General features: G+C 37.3%; 1 protein-coding gene across 8 annotated transcripts in view; it reads left to right on the plus strand.

The window, feature by feature from the left end:
• PTPRM (protein tyrosine phosphatase receptor type M) overlaps nt 1-26,953 on the plus strand; it is a 4,358,319-nt gene that overhangs the window by 3,688,035 nt on the left and 643,331 nt on the right. The gene's annotated exons all lie outside the window — the stretch shown is intronic.

The raw sequence follows: 26,953 nt of genomic DNA on the forward strand, positions 1-26,953 counted from the left end.
TGTACCAGGCTTGTGTGTAATGTAATAGAGTGCATTCTTACCCATGATCCTTACCAGGCTTGTGTGTAATGTAATAGAGTGCATTCTTACCCATGATCCTTACCAGGCTTGTGTGTAATGTAATAGAGTGCATTCTTACCCATGATCCTTACCAGGCTTGTGTGTAATGTAATAGAGTGCATTCTTACCCATGATCCTTACCAGGCTTGTGTGTAATGTAATAGAGTGCATTCTTACCCATGATCCTTACCAGGCTTGTGTGTAATGTAATAGAGTGCATTCTTACCCATGATCCTTACCAGGCTTGTGTGTAATGTAATAGAGTGCATTCTTACCCATGATCCTTACCAGGCTTGTGTGTAATGTAATAGAGTGCATTCTTACCCATGATCCTTACCAGGCTTGTGTGTAATGTAATAGAGTGCATTCTTACCCATGATCCTTACCAGGCTTGTGTGTAATGTAATAGAGTGCATTCTTGCCCATGATCCTTACCAGGCTTGTGTGTAATGTAATAGAGTGCATTATTGCCCATGATCCTTACCAGGCTTGTGTGTAATGTAATAGAGTGCATTATTGCCCATGATCCTTACCAGGCTTGTGTGTAATGTAATAGAGTGCATTATTACCCATGATCCTTACCAGGCTTGTGTGTAATGTAATAGAGTGCATTATTGCCCATGATCCTTCCCAGGCTTGTGTGTAATGTAATAGAGTGCATTATTGCCCATGATCCTTCCCAGGCTTGTGTGTAATGTAATAGAGTGCATTATTGCCCATGATCCTTCCCAGGCTTGTGTGTAATGTAATAGAGTGCATTATTGCCCATGATCCTTACCAGGCTTGTGTGTAATGTAATAGAGTGCATTATTACCCATGATCCTTACCAGGCTTGTGTGTGATGTAATAGAGTGCATTATTACCCATGATCCTTACCAGGCTTGTGTGTGATGTAATAGAGTGCATTATTACCCATGATCCTTACCAGGCTTGTGTGTAATGTAATAGAGTGCATTCTTACCCATGATCCTTACCAGGCTTGTGTGTAATGTAATAGAGTGCATTATTACCCATGATCCTTACCAGGCTTGTGTGTAATGTAATAGAGTGCATTATTACCCATGATCCTTACCAGGCTTGTGTGTAATGTAATAGAGTGCATTATTACCCATGATCCTTATCAGGCTTGTGTGATGTAATAGAGTGCATTATTACCCATGATCCTTACCAGGCTTGTGTGTAATGTAATAGAGTGCATTATTACCCATGATCCTTACCAGGCTTGTGTGTAATGTAATAGAGTGCATTATTACCCATGATCCTTACCAGGCTTGTGTGTAATGCAATAGAGTGCATTATTACCCATGATCCTTACCAGGCTTGTGTGTAATGTAATAGAGTGCATTATTACCCATGATCCTTACCAGGCTTGTGTGTAATGTAATAGAGTGCATTATTACCCATGATCCTTACCAGGCTTGTGTGTAATGTAGTAGAGTGCATTATTACCCATGATCCTTACCAGGCTTGTGTGTAATGTAATAGAGTGCATTATTACCCATGATCCTTACCAGGCTTGTGTGTAATGTAATAGAGTGCAATATTGCCCATGATCCTTACCAGGCTTGTGTGTAATGCAGTAGAGTCCATTATTACCCATGATCCTTACCAAGCTTGTGTGTAATGTAATAGACTGCATTATTGCCCATGATCCTTACCAGGCTTGGTTCATCCTATTCATCGTAGTTTCTTCTTCTCTTTCCTTTAACCACTACAGTATCTACATTCTTCCATTATATTCAGCTGTTGGCATATACTGGTGCTGTTTTTATTTAACTTGTATTACTAATGTGTTCTATATATGCATGCATATACTGCAATTGCTTTATATATGCATTCTGAAATGTTTATGTACAGTTGATTTTATTTTACCTCTCCTCAGGCATCCACTAAAAATGAACTTTTAGCTCAGCCAGATTATTTCCAGTCAACAAATGACAATAAATAAATAATCAAACAGATAGATAAATAAATAAATAAATAGTACATCAGAATCACTACTTTGCTTTCATTGAATCCATCAGATATAAAAACAAAAATAATCTCTAAAAAAAGTTGATTTGTATTTCCTGCTGCTTAAATTATAAAACAAGTTTGAGTTTGCACAACATTGGGGGAAAGTGGCAAACTCTCCTACACCACCGTGCACTAATCTCAACAAAAACATGCCTTGCATCAGAACTTATCACTAAATGTCCATTGCTGCAGATCAATGGTTCAATTAGTCTTGTACTGTAGGAATTCATTCAGAGACGTTTTCTAGCTGCATAAGGGCTGATTGTTTTTGTGTCGTTAGGCAAGCTGTTCCAAATAGTGGGTCCCATTCTATAGAATTTTTTTACCAATAGCAAGTTTTAATTTAGGTCTGGCAAGTGATAAAATATCATCCTTACTATTTGTAAGGGAGTTTTTTTTTCAAATGAGTGTTTTTTTTTTTTTTTTTTTTTTTTTTTTAAGGTGAACAGTAGCCTACCGTAAGTATTTTAATTCCTTATGAAGCTGACACATATAATCCTTTTTCTTAGGGATCCTTTGACTCTCAGAGGTCACTGTCTTTGCTCTTTTTCCTCAGTTTTGTTTTTTTTTCTTAGAGAGAATGAATGTCACCTCCTAATGCCTCACATTTTTCTTCTCATGTTTGCTATCTCTCTTATGAATGACTCAGATCATATTTTATTTTTTGTTTGAATTCTTTGCTTACCTTTATTTGCCCATTGCCTGAAGTCTTAGTGTTTCAGTCTCGAGCTAACAAAACTTGGATAAGTCTAAATATTTGTAGGTTCATCAGCATGTCCTTCTTTGCAAGTTGCTTTAACCCGTGATTTTTCTATCTGTTTTCAGAAGTGGATTTATACTTCTGACCTGGTGCTGTTTCATCCTTTCTAATTACATTAGTGCAATCTCTTAGTGGTAAATCCCTCTTTCCCAGTAAGCTCCACATGTTTAGAATTCCCTGTGTCAGGGACATCTTGTTTTATCTTGACAAAAATGTCAGAATTCTGCTTAGGCAGTATATTTCCCTATTTACAATGTCAGTGCTTAAGAGACATTCACTCATTAAGTGCTTCCTTCTCTTTTGTTCTGCTAGTTACTCCCACTCCTTGTTCTGGAACAGTCTCAAACTGCAAATATACTTCTATTTTTGTGAGATACATTCAGGCTATAACATTTCATTGCATAGGTCCATACTGTCTGAATTCAGAATGGGTTTAAGCTCCTTGCCCTCACTTAGGGCACTGAGCTTAATTAACTAACCATACAAAAGTAGTAGAAGGCAGTCTCACATTTCAAAGGTGTGACATCAATTGTGGCATGCTTTTCTGAGGTTTGTAGCAAATGTAACAGCAGTAAGATCACAACTACAAAACATGAATAGGTGCCCCTTTTTCAACATTAAAAACAGATCATATTTTTAAGCTTTTGTTTGTTAACATTTGAGACATAATATACTAAAAATCTATATTGCTCCGGTCTGTATATATACTGTATGTTCTTGGTATAACAACATTTCTATTAATGCATGAAGACTTTCAGAGTATTTCAAGTTATTTTGATATACCCTTCCCCATATTGCAGTAGGTAAAGATATGTTCAATTGGCTATGAAATGTCATTTCTTCTGCATCCTTCTATTTACCCTTAGGATCAATGCATACATGATATACTTTGAGTTATTACATAACTATGAACTTACTGGTTTATCAGGAGAAAAATGTCTACCTGTCATATGTTTTAGCAGTAGCTCTAGAAAGAAAACCCTTAGTCCTGGTAGACTATTCCATGTCTATGAAAGCTTCCATTGTTTTTCCATTCAGATTTGTCAAAAGCAATCTTGTCCATTTGGTTTTGCTTTCAAATCTCCCAGAAGGAGTGCTACTTGAAAGACTTTTCCTCAAGGCCCTCTACTATGGTTTTTAGTTTCAGCCATGAAATTATCCTGGGCCCACCACTAACTCTGCCATTGCAATCACCCCCTTATTTGTAGCTGTTATGGGCCAGGGTATCTGCTATGCTGCAGTAATCTTGGCCCTACAAGCTAATTCTCAAGAGTAATCTTTTAATGTAGCAAAACCTCCCACACTACAAGATACAAGTTACCTTTCTCTCCCTCTCCACCCCCCCCTATCTTTCTGTGAGGAAATTACAATTGCTTGCAAGCAATAAGTGGGCCTCAGAACTTTACACTTTAAAGAATGTGCCCCAAATGCCGGCATTATCCAATAATGTGGAATGTAATACAATTGAGGAACCAGTCTTTCTCAAATAAAACATTTTATTTGGTACAATAAATTCAACATGCTGGTTCTACAATTCAAGATAAAGTCTTGTGTCTTTATAAAATAAATATACAGTACCTTTACCAGAGCTACAAAGTGCCGAGAAAACTTGTCTGGTGGATGATTTTTTCTGAAGTTCTTACTAGACTAGTAAGTTTTTCTTTTGTTCTTTGCCAACAAGCCTTTTTCCTACAGTCTCTTCTCTTACCCCATTTTTCCCCGAAGCAAAGATAAACACTCCATGCTGTGGAATTTTCATTTCTCTCTCTGATACCTTCGGTCATTCATTCACTAACAACAGTCAGGTCTGTCCTTTTTTAAATATTTAGTCTGTTCTGCAACAGCACAATTCAGTTAAAGCAATATTTTTTATCATTTATGATGAATGTTGCTGTATGCACATTATAAAAGTTTGTACGCATGTATGTGCATACACTCACGCACACACACACACACACACACACATATATATATATATATATATATATATATATATATATATATATATATGTATGTATAATGAGTCCACTTCATAATTTCGAAATTTCAAAACCTCGAACATCAGAATCCCAGTGTTCGAAGTTTTGAAATCCCAAAGCTATACAATTGAGATCGCTCAACAGTATGGAACAGTAACTTAACTGTTCTCATCACTGTAGTGTGATCTCAGAGTTGGTATATTTAAGTTGCAGGGGGTGTGGGGGGTGATTTTTTGTTTTATTTATTTATCTTTTTGTGTTTCGAGATTTCAAAATCTCGAACATCTGGACATCAGGATTCTGAACACACACACACACACACATGTATATATATATATATATATATATATATATATATATATATATATATATACACATATATATATATATATATATATATATATATATATATATATATATATATATATATATAAACTGCTGTATGAGGTATTACTGCACACATTTTATTTTGTGATGAAATGGTGGTATTTTCTGTCGCTAATACAGTTTGTTGAGTTATGTAAAGGTCAAGGTTCATTATATTGACCATTACATAATTAATGGGGTTTTGTCATTTTTTCGAGTTTGTGCAACCCTAGAGTTAGTATATTTAATTTCTGGGGTGTGGGGGTGGAACCCTCATCTGAAGCCTTCCCATGCAAAAAGTTGTCTTTTTCTTTTAATTTTCATAATCAGATATGTAACTTATCAGTTTACATTTGTGATTACTTTTCTGTGATGATTTTAGTGGCAACTAATAGTAATTGCTGTTGACTTTGTTCGATGTTTTGTGTTTCAATTAAACTCAGCAACAATTATTCATTATAAACTCATACATACATACATACATACACACACAAACACACGCCATTAGACATACATACACCAAAAATAGTGTGACCCCTTTGTCTTCTGTGAGTTTGGGGGAGGAAAAGGCCATGCGATGCAATTGTGTCTGGCTATGAAGGGGTTAATTTTGTAACCCAGCATAATATAATGTGGCTTACCCCATCCATACACCTAAAGTAAGAGGGAGAAGGAGACAGTGCTGTAGAAGAGCTTAGGGTCTGGGGCTGTAAGTCAGGGATAGAGTCATTGAGACTGTTGATGTGTTGCATACTGGGAAAGAAAGAAAACCTAATTGAAGTTGCGGGGGAAAAGCTGTCCTGCGTGTTTACCAAGGTTGTAGTTTGGAAGAAGAGCCTAGAAAAACTGCTATTTGGATTTATATGTTGAAATGCTACTGGAAGGGGCAAAGGTTTTCACTACAAGTAGGGGAAAGGTGGTTCCCTAGATTCATAGAATTTAGGAAGGTAATTGAAGGAAGGTCCTGACATAAACTCACTCCTGTTTATATAAAGGAGTTGCCTGTGAAGAATTTTTAACCTGGAGGTGATGAATTATGCAACGTAGGGAAAACCATTCTGATTTTCATTCTTGTTAAAGGCTAATGCTGAGGTTTTGAAGTTCCTACAAAAAGCATTTTATGTTTCTATCTTAAACTATATTTGTTGAAGTAAGCTTTTTTTGTTGTCAAGAAATAAAAGGCTTGCTAAATTTATTGAACATATGCCTCCTGCTTTGTCAAGAGTGTGGTAAAACTAAAGTGCTACAGCAAGACTGAGCTGAAGTTCCTATACTATGGTACAATGTAGACATTTACACATAATACACTGTATTAATATGTTTCTGTTTATCTACATGATTGACACATCCTGAAATTAGCTACACTCTTGGCAAATAATCAGCAGTCTTTCTATATCATGAGTGCATCATAAAAGCAACTAAAATTTCCAAAAACATGCCATATTTATTTGCAGTTCAGTAAAACCTAAAGGAGAAGTAATGTAACAGTTCATATACTGCACATACCAAACAGAGAAACTCACACTTACCACTACTTATCCCCTTTCCACTTCAAAAAAATTTTGACTTGAACAATGCTGTAATAAATTTGCCAAATTTGGAGCACAGCCTCTTCAGAAACCACCACTGTATAGCACTGACAAGTCTAAATTGCCACATCAACTAACATGTACACAATTTCTTACAACCTATAAAATTATCCAGCATCCATCTGTCTGTCCAGCACAAAAAAAATTCTACACAACTATGTTCCCAGTCGCTCATCACAATCCAGTGACCAAAAACACCTGTCTGTCTGTCTACAAACTTAGAAAATCTGATGGGCATTGTCTGTACTTGTACAAGGTTGCTAAGGCCTGGAACTCCTTACCTGTATCCATCAGGTCTATATCCTCCCTCCCATCTTTCAAAACCAATCTGAAAGACTTCCTAGCTAAAATCTGGCTCTCTTCTTGCTCAAAACCCAGATAAACTATATCCCAAAATGTGAACAAGTACTTTTCATTCTTTATACCGCCTTACTCTACCTTCTTCACTTACTTCATTCTCTTCCTTGACTTTCCCTCTAAACGGTCTATATTATAACAATGAACGATCAGATGACTGAATGTTGTTATATATCGACCCGTAAGGCGCGAAAACTCAAAACAGTGAACAACCAGAACAGTGATATTTTTTCCCCAGGGAAAAAAAATCACTGTTCCCAAAAAAAAAAAAAAAACACTAAATGCTAAATGAAGTGGGGGGCTTAGCCACCCACACATCCCCACATCCCCCTACTTAAATATACCAAATCTGAGATCGCACTACAGTGAAGGAAATGGCACAGCCCGGACGGCTGGCCCAGTGATTTATTTCCCTGGGAAAAAATTTGCTGTTCTGGTTGTTCGCTATTTTGCCAGTTTGATATTTAGTGTTCGAACTAACAGCGTTCGATCATTTGATCATTTGATAAACTAAAGTAGACCCCCTCTAAATATACCATAAGCCTGTTTTTCCCTCACTTCATACTGCAGTTCCTGTTTGTACTAAACTAACTTACCATTAATTTCTCTACAAACTGTCTAAAATTTACCTTGTATTGATTCTCAAGCAATCTTTTTATATTATGTCTAATGTGTTATAATTATTTAAACTGCAGATGTTTTTGTTTTATTTTGTAATAATTTGGAGCTTCTCTCCCTGGCCATCCACTTATAATGGCTTCTATCCAGTCAGGCTTTCCTGATAATCAAATGTCAGTAAATAAATAAATGTCCCATAATACCCTAGCCCATCTAAAACAGCAATCATTGAGTCAAATATCTACTTAGCTGAATAAAAAAGTAAAATAAAAAAAAATAAAAAATAAACTGAAACATCGACTATATTCCCTATTTACTACATTAAAAGCATATTTTCATATTATACATAAAAAATCCATAAATTCTACACACATACTCCTCCTAAAACAATAATGCCATATGAACCACCTCCCTTGAAATTATTTTTGTTTAATTAGAAAGAAAAAAGTTAAAATGAATCATTGAAAACTAAACAAAACTGAAGTCAGCAATTAGAGTAGACCTGATTATAAGAATCTAAACTAATTAAAACATAACTAAGCTATAAACAATAAATTCCGTGTACATAATCCTCCTAAACCAATAATGCTATATAAAACAATCTCCCTTGAAATAATTCTTTTATTAGAAAGAAAAAAAGTTGAAATAAAAGATGAAAAGTAAACAAAACCAAAGTCAGCAACTAAATTAGAATCTAAACTAATTAAAAATAAACTATTTAAAACATAACTAAGTTATAAAAAATGAGAGCTTAAGAATTAAAATACATCAGATAATTTAGCTATCATGATAAAAATCATCATCAGCCCCCCCTTTTTTCCTATTTTCTACATGGGGTCAGCGTATCATGTTAACTGTTATTATCTCTCTCAATTAAGTGTCACTCTCCTGCCTTCTTGGACAGTCATACCTGACTGACGCAGATCTTGTCTCACACAATCCACCCACTTCATTGCTGGACATCCTTGTTTCCTCTTACCTCCCTCCTGTCTGTCCCAAATCTTCCTCACCAGATTGTATTCTGCTTTTCTGCACATGTGTAAGAACCACTGTAACCTGTTCTCTTTGATCTTTTCTGCAATTGGCTAGCTTGGCTTCTGCTCTTTTTGTCCTTTTTTTCCATAATTTTTTGTAAAATAAATAAAAATAAATAAATAAAATAAATAAATCTATACTTAGTTCCCATGTGCCTTTAGTTTTGCATTCCATTCCCCTGTCCTTTTCTGAAGTTCTTGCCCAGAGTCTACCTGTGATGTCACATCATCTGTATACCACAACTTTGTTGAGCTTTCTCCCTGACCTATTTGCTAATGTAGTCCATGACCCACATGATCATTATTGGGCTCAGAGCTGAGCCCTGGTGCACACCCACTCCCACTGGGAACCCCTGTGTGATACTGAACACTGTTTGTACTAGAGTCAGTGGGTCCTTGTACATAGCTTGCATTAATTCTACTAATGTTTCTGGGATTTCAAACCACCACAGTACTGCCTAAATCAACTTTCTTATGACCTTGTCATATGCTTTCTACAAGTCTTGGAATGCCCAGGTGGACTCTTTTCTCATTTCTACCTTCATTTCTAGCTTCTTCTCAAGTATCTGTCTCTGCAAACATCAGGTCAGTTGTGCTGCATCCTGATCTAATCGGAGCTGCTCATCTCCCATCTTTCTTTCTCCTATTCTGCATATTCAGTTGTCAGTCACCCTCTCCAGAACTTTCATGCAGTGTGACAGAAGTCTGATACCTGTGCACTCCACACAGTTGTGAATGTCCCCTTTGTTCTTGTACACTGGCAAGAGTATGCTTATTCTTCAGACATCTGGGATACACCTTTCTCTCCACACTGCTGTGAGTACCTTCAGGAAACATTTCTCCCATGTATAACCCATCATCTTTAACAAAAATATAACCGTAAAATTCACCTCGAAACTGTATTACAAATCTACCTGATAGACACTCCATTCAAAAAACTGCACGAAGTCTAAGAAAATCCATATGCAGTAGAAATGTAAGCAGTTTTCATAGCCCATTGAAGTCAGTGGAAAATACCACTTCACATGAAAAAGTAAAGTACTAATAATAACAACAATAATAATAATAATGAATTAAATAAATGGAATTCTGGAAAATACTGCTTTCACATGAAAAAGTAAATAATAATAATAACTGAAATACATCGATATCTGCTTTTGTATTACCTGGGAAATTGTGTACTGCAGAGTTAGGCAATTCATTTTTAACTCACAGATTTCCCGCTCATTAGAAAAACTCATTCCACAAACCACCAGTACAAGGCATCTCATCTGTCATGCTTCGGACCACCACCCTCATATCTGGCAATTCATGCAGAGGATTAAGTTTGTGTGTTCATAAGAAGCTCCCTCCCATAGCCAGGACTCCTTCAATCTTCATTTGCCTGTTGTACATCTCTGACCAAATCACTTAAACAAACCGAGCTCCAGAGTTGCCTCTGAAAAGGAACACATCTACTGCAATAACCTGGTTAAGAAATGTTTAATGTTAAAAAGAAACTCTCTCGCTCTCTCCCTGTCTCTCTCCATATATTTGATTATATTTAACTATATTGACATTTCACTTAATCAACAAGAGAAAAACTGTGCTTCATTTAACCTAAAACTCATTTGATCAACATTCATTTCAGCAGCAATTTCATACACACTAAATATACCTCCAAAAGGCAAGCCCACCTGCACTCCCCAGCTTGGAGGCCTCCCCCCACACTATCCTAACATAAATATACTAACTCCATAGTTACACAACCACACAGAAAAAAGAATGCTCTGTACACACTGAGTCACTGCTGGCCCACATATTTAAACTTCTAGACATGGCGGAACAACATAATAGAGGAAATTATCATGGTAAAAATACTGATCAGCGCTAACTTGCATTGTAATTCCTATCCTCCAAAGTCACATTAGCAATCATTTTCTTCTGCTGAGTTACAATGCTGCTTTGCCTCTTGTCTCACCAGAAGCAAAACAGTAGCACTAATCCCAAGATGAGAAGCAGGCCACAGCCTTTTTGGTGATCCACATTAACAGAAGCTGTAAGGGTTTGTAGGCTTGTTGTAGCCTTTTCCTGGTAGATGGATTGAATAGCAACCAGACCAATCAGGATGGTGAAGCATAGACACTCCCTTCCTAACCAGAATGAGTCAGGGGTCTATGTAGTCTGCTCCTTCTCTTACCAGGAGCTAAATATAAGCACATATTCCATACTGGCACCTATGAAGCAGTTATTAAGCTTTCTGGTGAGCAGCAGTCCACAGGAAATTACGTTCCTATGCTCCTTTTCTCATCAGGAGTGAAACAGAAGCACTAATCCTAATATGACTACTTAGAGGCAGAATGCAGTAATTGGTGGTCTTTGAGTAGATATTGCACATTTTAAACGTAAGATGGAAAATGAGTTAATATGCTAGGAGCTGTAGTGTGCACTAAGCAGTTAGATATGAAAGAGGGGTAGCTTAAGTTTTAGCTATCTAAGTGGAGAGCCACTAAGTTTAAAAGGACAAGATATATTGAAAGGGGGTGGGCACCATGTATTCTGGTTCTATGGAATATAGTGGGATGGCCAATAAATTTAAATATCCTAAGGGGAGGGATTTCACAAAATTATAATTTTGTGTTTACTCACAATAGCCAATGAAAGAAGAAAGGGAGGGAGATATGTGGTCAAATTAACATAAGGGGCAGGTGACAAGAAAGACAGCTGAGTTTAAAAACACAAAGCACCAGGGTAGAATGGTGGGTAAACAATGTCTGTGTGACTCACAAGAGACACAGCTGTGGTCAATTTTCTAGTTTAAATATGCCACTTTTTTCTGACCTATGACATGATTCAATAAACTACTTCATCAGACCAGTTTCTGGTAAATTTAAGTACATGGAGCTTTAGCAAAGGTGGTTTGAGGTAGCATCTGTTTTTGTATTCAGAAGCCACATCAATGAAAAGGTTATGCTGAGTTTCAAGTGTTTAAAGTGCTAACTTGCATGCAAGTGTAGCAAATAGAGCACAGATTTATAGTAGCTGTTCTTTACCCCAGAGGAGTAAATCAGTGTTTGAGTCTGATTACAAAGGAGTGGAAGAAGCTTTACAAAGCTTTAGAGTGCTGTTATTACTGATTGTTAGCTGTAAATACATACATAACTGCTACGGTAGATATTGTTTGAGTTGAGTGGCAATTGTAGTTATTTTAATAAAACTAGCAGGACAGGTTCAGTTTGGCCAATGTTAAAATGGATAAACTGACAGAAAAGTGATAGAAACAGACTATAAAGGACCACTTTGTAACAGAAAGGTGAGGCATATTATTTAAGTAGAAAAAATGAATAAATGATAAGCTTTATTATGTCACAGTTTGGCTTATTTGTTTGAAAATAATGGTTGGTGAGACTTAGAAAAACAAGACAGGGTCCTGACTTGCATTTAAAATAGTAATGTACAGGAACAAATGTTACAGAAAGCATACCTGAATCATAAAGAGCATGATTTTTTTGTAAATAAAAATTGAGAAGGGGGTTTCTTTGTTGGAAATGAAGGAAAGCAGTATAAAGAGGTCTTAATATTAATTAAAAAGGGTAATGGAATAATTATTGAGGTACAAATGAGGGATAGGCAGGGGAAAATTTATAGTACTGAGGTTGTTGTTAGGGTATAATAATTACAAATGCTTGCAGTATATATTCCTCCCAAAAACAATGAAACAAGATATAAAGAATACTGTGAGAGAAGTTATAGCATTCCATGAAGTACCTGGAGAATGAAAAAATGTAGAAAATCAGGAAGATGTCTCTGGAGGGCAAGAAAGGTTCATGCATTCATATATTAATCCAAACTGGCCTAAAGAGCTATTTAGGCCTAGAAGTGTTATACCATTAGATGTTCAAATTACGCTTACTATGACTTGACCAGACAGAATCCAGTCACTATGTGACAAGCTCAGAGGAGGGGGAGTGTGTACATATGTTAATAACAACTGGTGCAGCAACTGAGTAGTGACCACCACCTTCTGCTCAGAAAACATTGAAATTCTGTCACTAAAATGCAGACCCTTCTACCTGCCAAGATAGTTCAATGGAGTATGCATCACAGCAGTCTGCATTCCACCTGATGCAAATATCAGTGACGCTCTGTCCACCTTGTATCAATCAATAAGTGACCTGAAAAAACGAAATCCAGAGCATGCAATAGTAATTGCAGGAGACATCAATCAGGCTAACCTAAAGACTGTATTACCCCACTACCACCAGCATGTAAACTTTGCCACAAGGGGGGGTAAATGTACTGGATAAGGTCTACACTAACATCAAAGGTGCATATAAAGCAAAACTTTATCCACATCTAGGGAGCTCTGACCACCTAGTCATCATGCTGGTTCCAGCTTATAAATCCATACTGAAAGCCAGTACACCGACTAGTAAACAAATAAGGATCTGGTCTGAGTGAGCAATCTCAGCTCTACAAGACTGTTTTGACTGTACAGACTGGTCAGTGTTTAGAGAAGCTGCTGTGACAAACAACCACGTTGACTTGGACACATACACTGAGTCGATCACAGCTTACATTTTTAAGTGTGTGGAAGATGTAGTAAACACCAAACTCATCACATTATGGGCAAATCAAAAAGCTTGGCTAACTAGTGGGGTGTACGAGCTCTTGAAAGTAATAAATGCAGCTTTCAAATTCCAAGATATGGAAGCTTTAAGTGTGGCCAGAGCCAAACTGAAGAAAGGTATCAAAGAGGCGAAAAGATCCTATGGCAGAAAAATCCAAAGTCATTTTAGGGACCAGAAGGATAACAGGCAACTATGGAAAGGAATTCAAACCATCACCGACTACAAACCTATATCAGCTTTATGTGATGATAGTATCAAGTTTCTGAACCAACTGAACAAATTATTCAGTAGGTTTGATGCTGACAACAAAACAACAGCATGCAGAATCCCTGAAGACAAGGATGCAACAGTGCTGAGCTTCAGTACAATCAATGTCACAAGAACCCTAAAACATGTCAACCCGAGGAAAGCAGCTGGCCCTGACAACATCATGGGCGGGGTACTAAGGGAATGTGTGACAGAAATGGCTCCAGTACTCACTGACATCTTCAACACCTCACTCCATCTAGCCAGTGTTCCGAAATGCTGCATGGAGATGACTATCATTTCTCTACCCAAGAAACCACAGCCCAACATCTCTGAATGACTACCGACCAGTTACTTTAACCTCAATGGTAATGAAGTACCTGGAGAGGCCGGTCAAAGATCATATAGCCTCAGTCTTACCTGTGACACTGGACACACTGCAATTTGCATACAGGACAAACTGCAGTACAGGGGATGCCATCTCACCAGCTGTCCATGAAACACTGACCCACTTAGAAGGCAAAAACTGCTATGCAAGACTGCTATTCATCGATTTCAGTTCTGCCTTCAACACTGTCATCCCTCAGAATCTGATATCGAAGCTACTTCAACTGGGCATAGACTCTCATTTATGCAATTGGATTCTGATCTTCCTTACTGAAAGGCCTCAAAAGGTTTGTGTGGAAGACAGCAGCTCTGGAAGTATCATCCTGAACACAGAAGTACCACAGAGGTGTGTCTTAAGCCTTCTACTTTTCACTCTGCTGACACATGACTGCATGGCCACACATGAGAGGAGTAGGATCATCAAATTCATAGATGACACCACTGTTATAGGCCTGGTCAAAGACGGAGAGGAGAAGGCCTACAGGAAAGACATTGATCAACTACTGGTCTAGTGTGACAGCAACAATCTAGCACTGAATGTCAGCAAGACAAAGGAATGATTGTTAATTTCAGAAGATCTCAAGTACCACACAAACCTCTAGTGATGAAAGGGATGACAGTGGAAAGGGTCAAGAGTACAAAGTTCTTGGGTGTTCATATCACGGAGAACTTATCCTGGTCAGTCCATGTATCCAGCACAGTCAAAAAAAGCTCAACAATGCTTGTGCTTTCTAAGGCAACTTAGAAAGGGAAAATTACCAAGCTCCATACTTCAGACCTTTTATAGGGGCACCATTGAAATTGTCCTGACCAACTGCATTGCAGTCTGGTATGGAAGCTGTAACAATCAGGATAAGAAGGCTTTCAAGAGACTCAAAGTAAGGCCGACAGAAAGGATCATTGGCACCTCCCTCACACCTCTGGAGGATTTACACAAATGCCGGTGCATCGACAGGGCCAAAAAGATTTGCAGTGATCCAACACATCCTGCCAATGGTCTGTACTTTCGCCTGTCCTCAGTCAGCAGATAGAGAAGCCTGCATTGTAAGACTACCAGACTAAAAAACAGTTTCTTTCCACTCTCCATTACAATTTTGAACTCTTGGGAAAAACGAACCATGACATCTGTTACATAACTAGCTTATCAAGGGGCTTATTTTATGGATGTGCAATAACTAAGTGCAATACTAAGGTAGCTCACCTACACACTGAAGGACTGTAAAGTGCAATATACAAACTGCAGTAATTCAGTCTATTCATAGATATGCTGCTAGTGATTCAACTTTATTTTGACAATATTACCTTCATATTGTTCTTTGTCTTCCTTGTCTCCTCTTCTGGGATGGGTGGGTCACCGCTGTCCTACTTTACTTACAAATTGCTACTTATTAAAATTCTACTGTGATATTTTATTAATTTTTCTCTGTCTATATGTGCAGCTGTTTCCTGCATTGAGAATGAAGCATTGTAATTTCGTTCAGCTACACTGCTGTGTAGTTTTGAATGACAAAAAAGTTTTCTTTGACTTTGACTTGACTTGACTTTTATTTCCATACTTCCCATTTGTAAAGGATGACGGTTTATGTGTCATACCAACTGAGTATTGAAACAGAACCCTGTTACAAAATGAAGCATTTAGGTGCTGTTTCTACATTAGTAGCACAGGGGGCAATCCCGGGGTAAATTCCCTTATCCCCATCCATTGATCAAAGTTGTATTTGAAAATGGACAGGGGTGAGCTTTGTTTTACATGGACGAGGGTCTGTTCCAGAGTAGTGGTATCCTCTGGGATATGTGTCTGTGCTTCCATACTATTCTGTTTATGTTTAAGAAGCAGTTTAGGTTTCTGGATCCAGTATTTCTGATATCATTTCTGATACTGTTTGACTTGCAGATGTGCAATAGATCCATAGATCCATTATCATAATATTAATCATAGCCTCACCTCAGGCTTCATGCCCACTGAGTGGTGCACAGCTACAGTTATCCCACTCCACAAGGGGGGATCCACCTTGGATCCCAGGAACTATTGCCCCATCAGTCTGACAAGTCTGATCTGCAAGGCCATGGAACGTATTATTATGGAACTTATAAACAAAGACATTGGCAAACTTCAAACACTAGACCCCACCCAGTTTGGGTTCGTGAAGGTCCAATCTTGTCTCCTGAACCTGATTGACTTTGAATCAGTCTCCAGAGCAGTGGATGAGGGTAAGGTAGTCCACACAGCCTATCTGGACCTCGCCAAGGCCTTTGACACCATCCCCCACTCTGGAATCATAGATAGACTTACTAAGCTGGGCATTAATCCATACGTCACTCGATGTGTTGCCAACTGGCTTACTGACAGAACCCACACTGTAAAAGTAGCCGACTCCAAATTCAGCTCCAGACAAGTGACAAGTGGAGTACCCCAGGGTTCAGTCCTGGGACGGCTCTTGTTTGGCATCTACTTCTCTGAAGTACAGGCCAACACTAAGGGACTCTGGCTAACAAAGTTCGCAGATGACTGCAAACTGGGAGCCATTATTGAATCCCCAAATGATGTGGATACTCTACAAAAGGGCCTTACAGAAACAGATGCTTGGTGCAAGAGCCATATGCTTAGCTCAATGCCAAGAAATGTATAGTTATCCCCTTTGGGAAAAAACATGTACCCGTGAAATATCATATAGGTGGCAGTACACTAAACACTGAAAGTGTGATAACAGACTTAAGGACACAGGTGGACAGTGGTCTCACCTTCAATAACCACATCGCCACAACAGTCAGGAAATCCTTCTATGTAGCACGCCTCATAACTAAGGGCTTTTCATCCAGTAAAAAGGAGGTCATCGTCCCACTGTACTCATCCCTCATTAGACCCATTATAGAATACAATGCCCCATTTGGTATGTACCTCTCAAGACATCTGCAACAACTAGAAAAGCCACAGAAATACCTCACTAAAAGAATCACAGGCCTAAAGCAGATGCCCTACGCTGACCATCTTAAAAAAAACTCCAGCTATACTCTGTCACATATTGTCTACTCAGAGGCAATCTCTGCCTAACATACAAGGCCATGTCAAACCCAGCACTGTTGGACATGCTACACTTAAAGAAATCCCAATCCCTCAGATCCACACGCTCCATGGATCTAAACCTTGTCATCACAATAAAGAAAACATGCTGGAGGGATAGGCTCCTGACCCAGAGACTCCCCAGACTCTAGAATAGACTGCCCATACATGTCAAGCAGAGCACCTCTTTGGCCTTCTTCAAAAGGAACCTTGACGATTGGATGGGAGAAATGAAATTCACCCCGAGGATCATGTCAGTTACCCTGCTAGACAGGGGTCCCGGGAAGTAAATAGTGTGGGAAGAAATAGCCAGGGAATTGTTATGGCTAGGCTTGTATAGGCCCTAGGGCCGATAGCCTAATACCATCCTATGAACCTATTAGTATTAGGCCATAGGATGCCTTACCGGCTAATCACAGACACTTCTTAATAGTCTGTAAGAGAACACAAGCTGTAGATAACTCCCATAGCTGGCCATACTGGTTCAAATGATAAGATTTCACAGATTGTTCATTGAGGGCAGATAAATACAGAAAAATATGCATGCAGTTGGATTCATTGATGTAATGAAAATAAGAGAGAAGGAAATGAAACACATTTATTCAGGGAATTATGGTTTGGGGGCAGTATTAGATGTTACACATCAGACGAATACTATAACATATTGTGAAGTATAAAAACACATCCTGCCATAGTGTCAGAACTTGCACCTATGCAAATTATGATCATTAAGCAAAAAGGAAATTATTTAATGATTGGGTAGATCAAGCTTTAACTTAAATGTTATTAGATTTGAATGTAGTAGGAGCAAACTACAAATAAAAATGGGAATTTTGGGAACAATACATACAGGGGAGGAATGAGGTTTAAAAGAAGGACTTAAATGAGCTATGTAATGTTGGACTGAAAATGATTGGGTAAGTTATAAGTGATGCATAATGTTTACAGCTGGGAGAATGTCAGTATGGTTTGTGATATAAAATACTTGCAACTAGGATTGTGTCGGTGTGGTTTGTTTTCATGTATATAAATGTTTGCTTATCTTGTAATGGATGGTTTAATAAATATGGTTCTTGTTTAAAAAGGGGCAGGAATTGTATAATTTATGCAATGTTAAGCTTAGGTTATTTGATATATAGCAATGTATGTGAAACATAATGTTTGCTAATTTTAATTTGTTTGCACAGTTTGATTAAGTTATATAAATTTAAATGTGCCTAAGTCACAAGTGATAATTCAAAAAGCCCACATTTGCACTTGTTTCCCCCCTTTCCTGTAACTAGTTTAGTCCAGATACAGATTCTTACTTTGAGCACTTGAATTTGCTTATTCGTGATCAGCACTTGCTCAGAACTTGTAAGCACTAAATAACCTAATTACTACAGCACTCAACCTTCCTCATTACCTAGAGGAAAACAGTTTTGGTACTTACTTTCCTCACTGCTTAGAGAAAAACAGCTCTTGTACTCACTTTCCTCACTTATCTAGAGGAAAAGGGTCAGCTCCCAGTGTTCTCTCCTGTCTATCTGATGAATCTGGGCATCTTGGGGCAATGTAAAAATTGCCTCATGTACACAGACAACCCTCTCCTCCTACCACCCAACACTACAACCTGTAAGAGATGCACTTATCTGGCCAAATTGGAGGTAAAGCTGTATCCAATCAAGCCTGAACCTGACAGTCAAGAGGAGAAGGTAAACACATGCACCACACCACACTCATCACATAGTCTCAATAAATCTACACCACCAAAATCCACACATAGAAACACAAAAACATTTGCGGAGGCTCTCAATAACAATCTGCTCAAGCAACAGAGACCTCCATAGCAGAAATGCAAGCAACCTCCACCCCCAACACAACCCAAATGACACATAGCCCGCAGACTCATTGTGCCACTCAACCACAGCCAATAAGGCAAAACAACGTACACAACACACTAGTCATAGGGGACTCTATAGTCAGGCACACTGATGTCCCACTCACCAGGCTAAATAAGGAGAAGGTTACTGTCAGCTGCCTGTCGGGTGCCAGGATCCGCCACATAATCCACACACTCAGGTCACTCCACCCAACACACTAGTCATAGGCGACTCTATAGTCAGGCACACTGATGTCCCACTCACCAGGCTAAACAAGGAGAAGGTTACTGTCAGCTGCCTGTCGGGTGCCAGGATCCGCCACATAACCCATGCACTCAGGTCACTCCACAACATGTACAAATATGACTCTGTCATTGTCCATGTTGGTGTGAACGACCTGAGATGTACCTCCCTGGACTACATGAAAAGAGACATGGAAGAGCTCTCTGATCTTGTAGCCCAGGCAGGTATGACCCTAGCCCTGAGTAGCATTCTGCCATCACCCAGAATGATGCTGCAGTACAAGGAGAAAATGATCGACTTCAACAATTGGCTAAGCTTCTGGTGCCATTCTAAAGGGATCCAGTATCTTTCTGCCTGGGATGACATGGTCAACAGACCACGATGCCTTGCCAGAGATGGCCTGCACCTGTTTGAGGCCAGTAATCTTCTTTGTGAGGTATTTCTGCTGCCTTTCCAGTTGTAGATGTTTTGTGAGGTACATACCAAAAGGGGTGTTGTACTCTATAATGGATCTAATGAGTGATGAGTGGAGGGGAACAATGACCTCTTTTTTCCTGGATGAGAAACCTTTTGTGATGTGGTGTGCCACATAGAAGGATTTCCTGACTACTGTGGCGATGTAATTATCAAAGGAGAGACTACTGTCCACCTGTGTCCCAAGGTCTCTTATCACACTTTTGGTGTTAAGTATACTACCACCTATGTGGTAGCTCATGGATACAGAGTTTTTACCAAAGGGGATGACAATGTACTTTTTGGCATTGAGCTTGAGGCCATGGCTTTGACACCAGACATCTGTCTCAGTGAGGCCCTTTTGTAGGATGTCCACATTGTTAGGAGTTTTGATTATGGCTCCTAGTTTGCATTCATCTGCGAACTTCATTAGCCATAGACCTTCTGTGTTAGCCTGTACTTCTGAGAAGTAGATACCAAGCAGGAGAGGACCCAGGACTGAACCCTGTGGTACTCCACTTATCACTGGTCTGAAGTTGGATTTGGAGTCTGCTACTTTCACGGTGTGGGTTCTGTCAGTGAGCCAGTTGGCAACCCATCTTGTGACATAGGGATTTATACCTAGTTTAGTGAGTTTATCTATAATTCATTTAAATAACATATTGTTTCATTTATACACATCTTATTTTTTGCAATTCCTATAATGTCATCTGCATACATTAATAAGACTGGGATTCTTAAGCCTTCAGACATTGCAGACTCTGCTTTCTTTGTTTTGTCATTGATTTACATTCATAGTTAAATCAAAGAGTACACAACTCATTGGACATCTCTGTTCCACACCCACCCTCTTTGTGTCTCTTTACTTATACACCGTTTACCAAAATTTTTACTTTATTATTGTTATTGCTATTAGCAGACATGCATATTTTCATAATTTCTCACTTATATTGTATTCTTTCATTATTGCTCATAAGATTCCATGTTCTATTGTATCAAATGCCTTTTTAAAATATTCTATCATAAGTTTGGCTTCTTCTTCTCTATTTATAATATCATCTAGAATCTTTGTTATTATTAATAATTCTTGATATCCTTCCCTTTTATACTATACACACTATTTTCCACAACACTATTCATTTATTTAAAATCTTTTTGTAATATTTTCATAAAAATCGTATAATCATTATTGTTCAGCACTATCGCTCTCCAGTTTGTCAATATATTTTTCCATATTTCTTTCAGATAAATTTAAGCATTCAAATACAAACTTATTTGTACATAAAACCTTTATTTAGCCATTCATTCAAAATCTTAAAAACTTTATTTTTACCATTCCGTTAAGTTTTTATATATTTCATATCATATTCTATCTGGCCCTGCAGCCAAATCTATACTTAATTGACTTTTTACTTCATCTAATTCATATAAAGAAATTTATTTTTCAAATGCTTTGTTTTCTTGTTTTGAAAACTTTTCTTCTCCTTTTATTTTTAATTTCATATTTTCTTCTTTAAATATCTCTTGTACAAATTCATATTCATTATTTCCTGAGTTCTTTGTATTTCACTGTTTCTGTTTTCCATTTCCCTCACTACAATATTGTTTTCCTTTACTAGTCTACTTTAATATGCAGAAGTTACTTCAAATTTTCCATGTAAAAAATATCTTGTTTGAGTAATAGCTCTTTAATTTTCTCTTGATTTTTTATATTTTTCTGCCTCTTTATCAAAATAGTCTCTATCATTTTCTAAATGTTCCAATGCCTCTATATAAAGTCTTTTATACTTTTCTTTATCCACTTTTCATACCTCAAATAACCACTCTAAATAACATTTTTATATTTAATCTTAAAATTCATCCACCATTCTAACCAATCTTTATAGAATGTTCTCGTCATAATATGATCTCTCCACAACTGCATTATTAATCATTTTCCTTCTTTAGCCCATTTTTAATTAAACCTTTTTAATCCTTTGCCTGTTTTATATATTCCTTAATTTTCTTTGTCTCTATCCATTTTGCTAAATGATCTCAGAAACCTGTTTCACTTGATTCTCTATCCTTATGATTAGTCATTCTTATATTATAAAATAATTTATTTCCATTCTGTAAACACCCCTTTTATAAGTTTATGAATTTACCACACCTCATAACTTCTGATAGTTTTCTTACATCATTTGACATTTAACTCTTAAGTCACAATTAAAATCTCCTGCCAATGTAATATTAGTATCCATCACTACATAATCTAGAATTTGATTAAATAAACTTTCTCTTTTTTGCAAGTACCATAGGCATATACTGACGTGATTCTATAAATTTGTTCTTCCCATTTGAGTCCACAAGAGTTAATCTTCCCATTCTTACCAAAAGTGTATTTAATATTTTTGATGTATTTCTACAAAGAATTTCTATTCCAGAACATCTATAATTTCCCAAGTTCCAAATTATCTCCCCCATATTTCAGTTTGTAATATTTTTTCATTTAAAAATCTTGTATCTTCTAGTACAATTGCATCAACATCACATTTATTACACCATTCCAAAACCCCTATCCTTCTACTATATTTTAATACTATTCACATTCACTGCAAGCATGCTAAAGTTATTACTTTCTCTTTACCGTAACTTTTTAGAGATTATAATTATATTTTATTTTCACCCATTCCTTTCTTTTTTCCTTGTCTATTCCTTTAGATTTTCTTTTTCTATCTTTTAGCCTTTTACCAACTTAATTCTTCTTTTTAACTTTTACTACTTTCCAATTTGTAACTCACTCATCACTTATTTCAGAATCTTTCTCCATTTCTTCTTTTCTTTATCTTTCTTTACCTTCTTTAGCTAACAATTCTTCTATTTCTTCCACTTCTACCATTTTTCTCTTTGTTTTTTTCTTCGTCTTTTGTTTTCTTCTCTTTCATTATTTCCAGCCTTCCATCATTCTCTCCATATCACAGTCTATCATCTCAGCTGCTGCTGTGCTAGGAATGGGACGTGTATGCTCTCTCATTACCTCCAGGGTTATGAGCAAGGAAAGTTCCATGATGACCTGGCCACATTTCCTCTGCTAGTATAAATACCACCTCAGGTCTCTCATGGAAAGAGGCTACAAGTCTAGTGGGACTAATCAAGCCAACAATATATAAATACAAAAATAAACAAATACAATAAATAAATAAATGAAATTAAAAAGTTAATTTGTGCATTTAATTGTTTATGTATAAGGCACTTAGTTTAATCTGTCTGGAGATTTCCCTGATAGAGTAGATAGAAAACCACTAGACTGAATAGTTGTTTATGATAAATGGATTAACAATGTCAGGTTAATGAAAGTTAAATATAAACTCTGGCATGAGGCTGTTTTATTAGAAGTATATAAACATCTAATTCTAAAACGGTTGTATCATCAATCAGTGCTGAAATAATACGTACATTATGCTTGGGGATTACACAGTATTTGAATATGAAAATGTGGCATCTAATAAAATATTGCTCTTAAAAATATTACAATACATATTCTAACTGGAGGATCTTTGTTTCCTAGAAGTCCAAAACATTACATTCATATTCCAAAGATTCTATTACCAAGAACAAAATGACATGGTATCTCAAAGCTCATATGATGTCCCAATTTTTCAATTCCATAGGTTGAATTGATATCCATCTCAAATCTGCATTTTTCTGGTTAACGATCTGCTTTTACCCATTCGGCCAGAATCCAAGGGTTGCTGTCAGTGCAAGTCTGTCCTGATTCTGAAGGATTTACTTCATTGTACGGCCTATATATAAACAGGCTAACTACAAGGACCCGATTCCAAAACACCTACTCTCAGCCTGGTGTTACTCTGAATGACTTATTTCTTTGAAAGGCCTATTGATAAACAGGCTTACACTGGGGGCCAGATTCCAAAAGACCAGCTCTCAGCCTGGTATCAGTCTAAGTGTTCAATTACACTAAGAGCAAGTCTTCTGGAACTGGACCCTTAGTATTTGATTTTATCCTCTGCTTCTGGTAACTGGATATGCACAATAGATTTAACAGTCTTTTTTTAGTTAAAGTTAGCAAAATCACTGCCATGGTATCTGATTTATATTTCATTTATTGCTATAATATTGTAGATTGATTTTAACTCCCTGAGCCACAACATTTGCAAAGTGTATTAACATCCTGTGCACATAAAAAATTTTTACCTGTCAAATATTGAGTGGCCTAGTTTTAAATGTGCGCAAAACCCTCATAAGCATCTATGTATATTAAACTGATTAATATCAGAGTGCTGCAGCATTAGCGTTGTCGCCTCACAGCAAGAGGTTCTTCAGTTCGATTCTTGGTTGGAGTGCCTTCTGTGCAGTGTCTGTATGTCCTCCCTGTGTTCATGTGGGTTTTCTCTGGGTAGTTTCCTCCCATGTTACAAAGAGATGTGTCTGAAGTGTTTTTCCCTGGGCCTCCTCTGAAAGTTGGCTTTGTTCCAAGTCAGACTTTCCCGGTAAACACAAGTTAAATAAATACATATTCCAGACATTCAGCTACAAAGACTGCTAACTATACATTGCCTAGATGGCCACTGCTAATGCACTTCAAATTTTTTTCGAGGCTTGAAGTTCTGCAGCCAGCTGACAGGCCACTTTTATTTTATCTGAAAACAGCACAGCATGGCTGAGGATCACAGAGTTGAGTTGCAGCCAACATACTCCAACATTGCTAGGCATGAATTGTGTCACAGCTCTGTAATAGTTGAGGTACACAACACAACCAGCTAAATCCATCTTCCTGAGATTCCACACCTTTAAACTTGATGAAGACAAATAATTACTGGTGCAGTTCCATTTATCATGCAACTTTCCGTTTATTAGGATATGTTTCCTGGATTTATCACAGTCTTTTCTTTCCCCTAAAAAAATGATAGGTGATTATATAAGAAATGGTTCTTCCTCCAACAGTGACATTGTCAGTACAGTGTCTTTCAAGAGGTTGTCATAGTTTACAAATAAATGTTGCTTAATTGTAACAGACAAAATGCTGTTGTACCCAACTGTGGAAATAATGGATCATTGTTCTGCCTCATGGATCATTGTTCTGCCTCATGAGGTAAACTGCCCTAGTTGATTTTTCAAATACCGCTTGTAATATACATTTCAGAGAAGGTGGCCTCATTCAGGGAAATGGGCTAAGGCAAATCAATAATATGCAATGGCCTGCAGTTTTACAGCAGGTGAAATATTGCAGCTATTTGACTGCATTCTTTTTATCTGAGACCCCCCACACACACCCTATTTTCATAGCTGATCAATGAGATCTGGTATTTACTTCAATATTATAATGTTTGCACAATCCTCTATGCCATAGTCGTGCCACATTATTACACCTTTCAGTATACAGTCATTCTGTCATTAGTGTATCACAACCAACAACAAGGTGTGTGACTGTTTCCAGTTCTGTTTTACAAAACCTGCATTTGTCTGTTTCTCCCACATGTTCAATGGACTTTTTAAACCAACGTATTTAGTCCACTATCTTGGACCGCCAATATTAACTTTTCATCTTTTGGTTTAAATTCACCTCTCCTTAACCATTCCTGGGTTTGATCTTGATCGACACGAGGTCGTTCCCAGATTTTTGTGTACTTGCATCTATATTTATGCATTTTCCACATTTCTTGCCTTCTCATCTGATCCATCACCTTACGTCTTACTTTTGTTTTTGGCACATTCAGTTGCTGTTTTATTTTTATCTTCTGGTTTGATTTCCATTTCCACTTGACGCCGATATGCTTCTGCTAAACTAAGCAGGGAAGTCATTTTGATTTATTCTCCTCATCTTTTAAAACTTTCTCTATGTTTGGATCTTGTGAGTTCAGCAGATATGTATGCAGTCCTATGATTGCAGATCTATACATGCAATCAATTTTGAGGAGGCCCATATCTCCTTCAGAACGGAGAATATGTAGTCATAGTAAACACTGAATTTTATAAATCATTTGATAAGCATGAAGAATTTTTCTTGTTTTCCTGTTCAGTTGATCCAATACCTTTTGGGGCCAGTCAGTCACTCCAAAACTGTATGTTAGGACAGGAAGAGCAAATTGGTTTATAATTTGGACTTTATCCCTAGATGTTAGAACTGTTTTCAGTATTAATTTTCAGTTTCTCATCTGATGAACTATACAGATTTAAATCGTCCACCAAAAGAAGATGAGACGTCTTTATACGTTGCTATTTTCTGTGAGCCAAATTGTAGCCATGACCTAATCTGTTAGGTTGAGAACTTAATGGGTGAAGGGCAAACAAAAGACCACCGGTGAAAAAGATTCACCCTGGAATATCCCCCTTTGAATTTTTATCCCTGGAATAATAATTTGTTCTTTATCATGGCTTAACTGCAAAGTGGTTTGCCACTGTTTCATGGCTACTGTAATGTGGTTGATCAGTGTAGGGTGTATTTTCTAAATTTTTAAGCACTCTTTTATCCATGAATGTGGGATACTGTCAAATGCTTTTTTGTAGTGTATCCATGCCATACTTAGATACTTCCCCTTTTTACAGTTCTCCATTATGACTTCATTTAACAACAAATGATCCTTTGTTACATATGACTTTCTTTTGTTACCTTTTGTTCTATTGCCACAATTGAGTTTTTTCCTAAATAACTATAAACTCTGTCAGCAACAGCTCTGATGTATAGTTTATACATTATCAGAAGGCAAGTTATCAGTCTATAGTTATTAGGATAGCTTGCAGGTTAACTCTTAAGGTGAAGTATTGTTTTTCCTTTTGTTAACCAGGTTTGTGTCTGTTTAGGGTGTGCATAGAAATAGTTCTTACTAGCTAAATCTTCATGTAAAGATGTTAATACTTTTAGCCATAAATTAGGTACATGATCGGGGACTAGTGTTTTCCATTTAGGAGCTTTTCTTAACTTTGTTTCAATTTTTCTAACATAGTACTGCACTGATATTCACTAGAAGCAAACCCTATATCATATACTTATGATGTTGCCAACAGAGCACGGCCCTGACCTGTAGAAAACATTGTATGTCCTATGTCTTATACTGATGATGTCACTGACATAGTACTGCACTGATATACAGTAGAGGGAGCTTAGCATAATGGTTAAGGTGTTTACCTTAAGGACACAAGGTACAGAGTTTGATTTTCACATGGGGTAGTTGGCTAGGCTTAAAATGACCCACAAGGGCAGTTAGCCTCATACTAATCTATGAATCTCCTATGTATCTATGAATCTCTATGAATCTCCTATATCTTATACTGATGACATCACCAACATAGCACTGCACTGAACTGTAGAAGA

Source organism: Protopterus annectens, chromosome 3.part1, assembly GCF_019279795.1.
Source record: "Protopterus annectens isolate FY-2018-M chromosome 3.part1, PAN1.0, whole genome shotgun sequence".
NCBI lineage: Eukaryota > Metazoa > Chordata > Ceratodontiformes > Protopteridae > Protopterus > Protopterus annectens.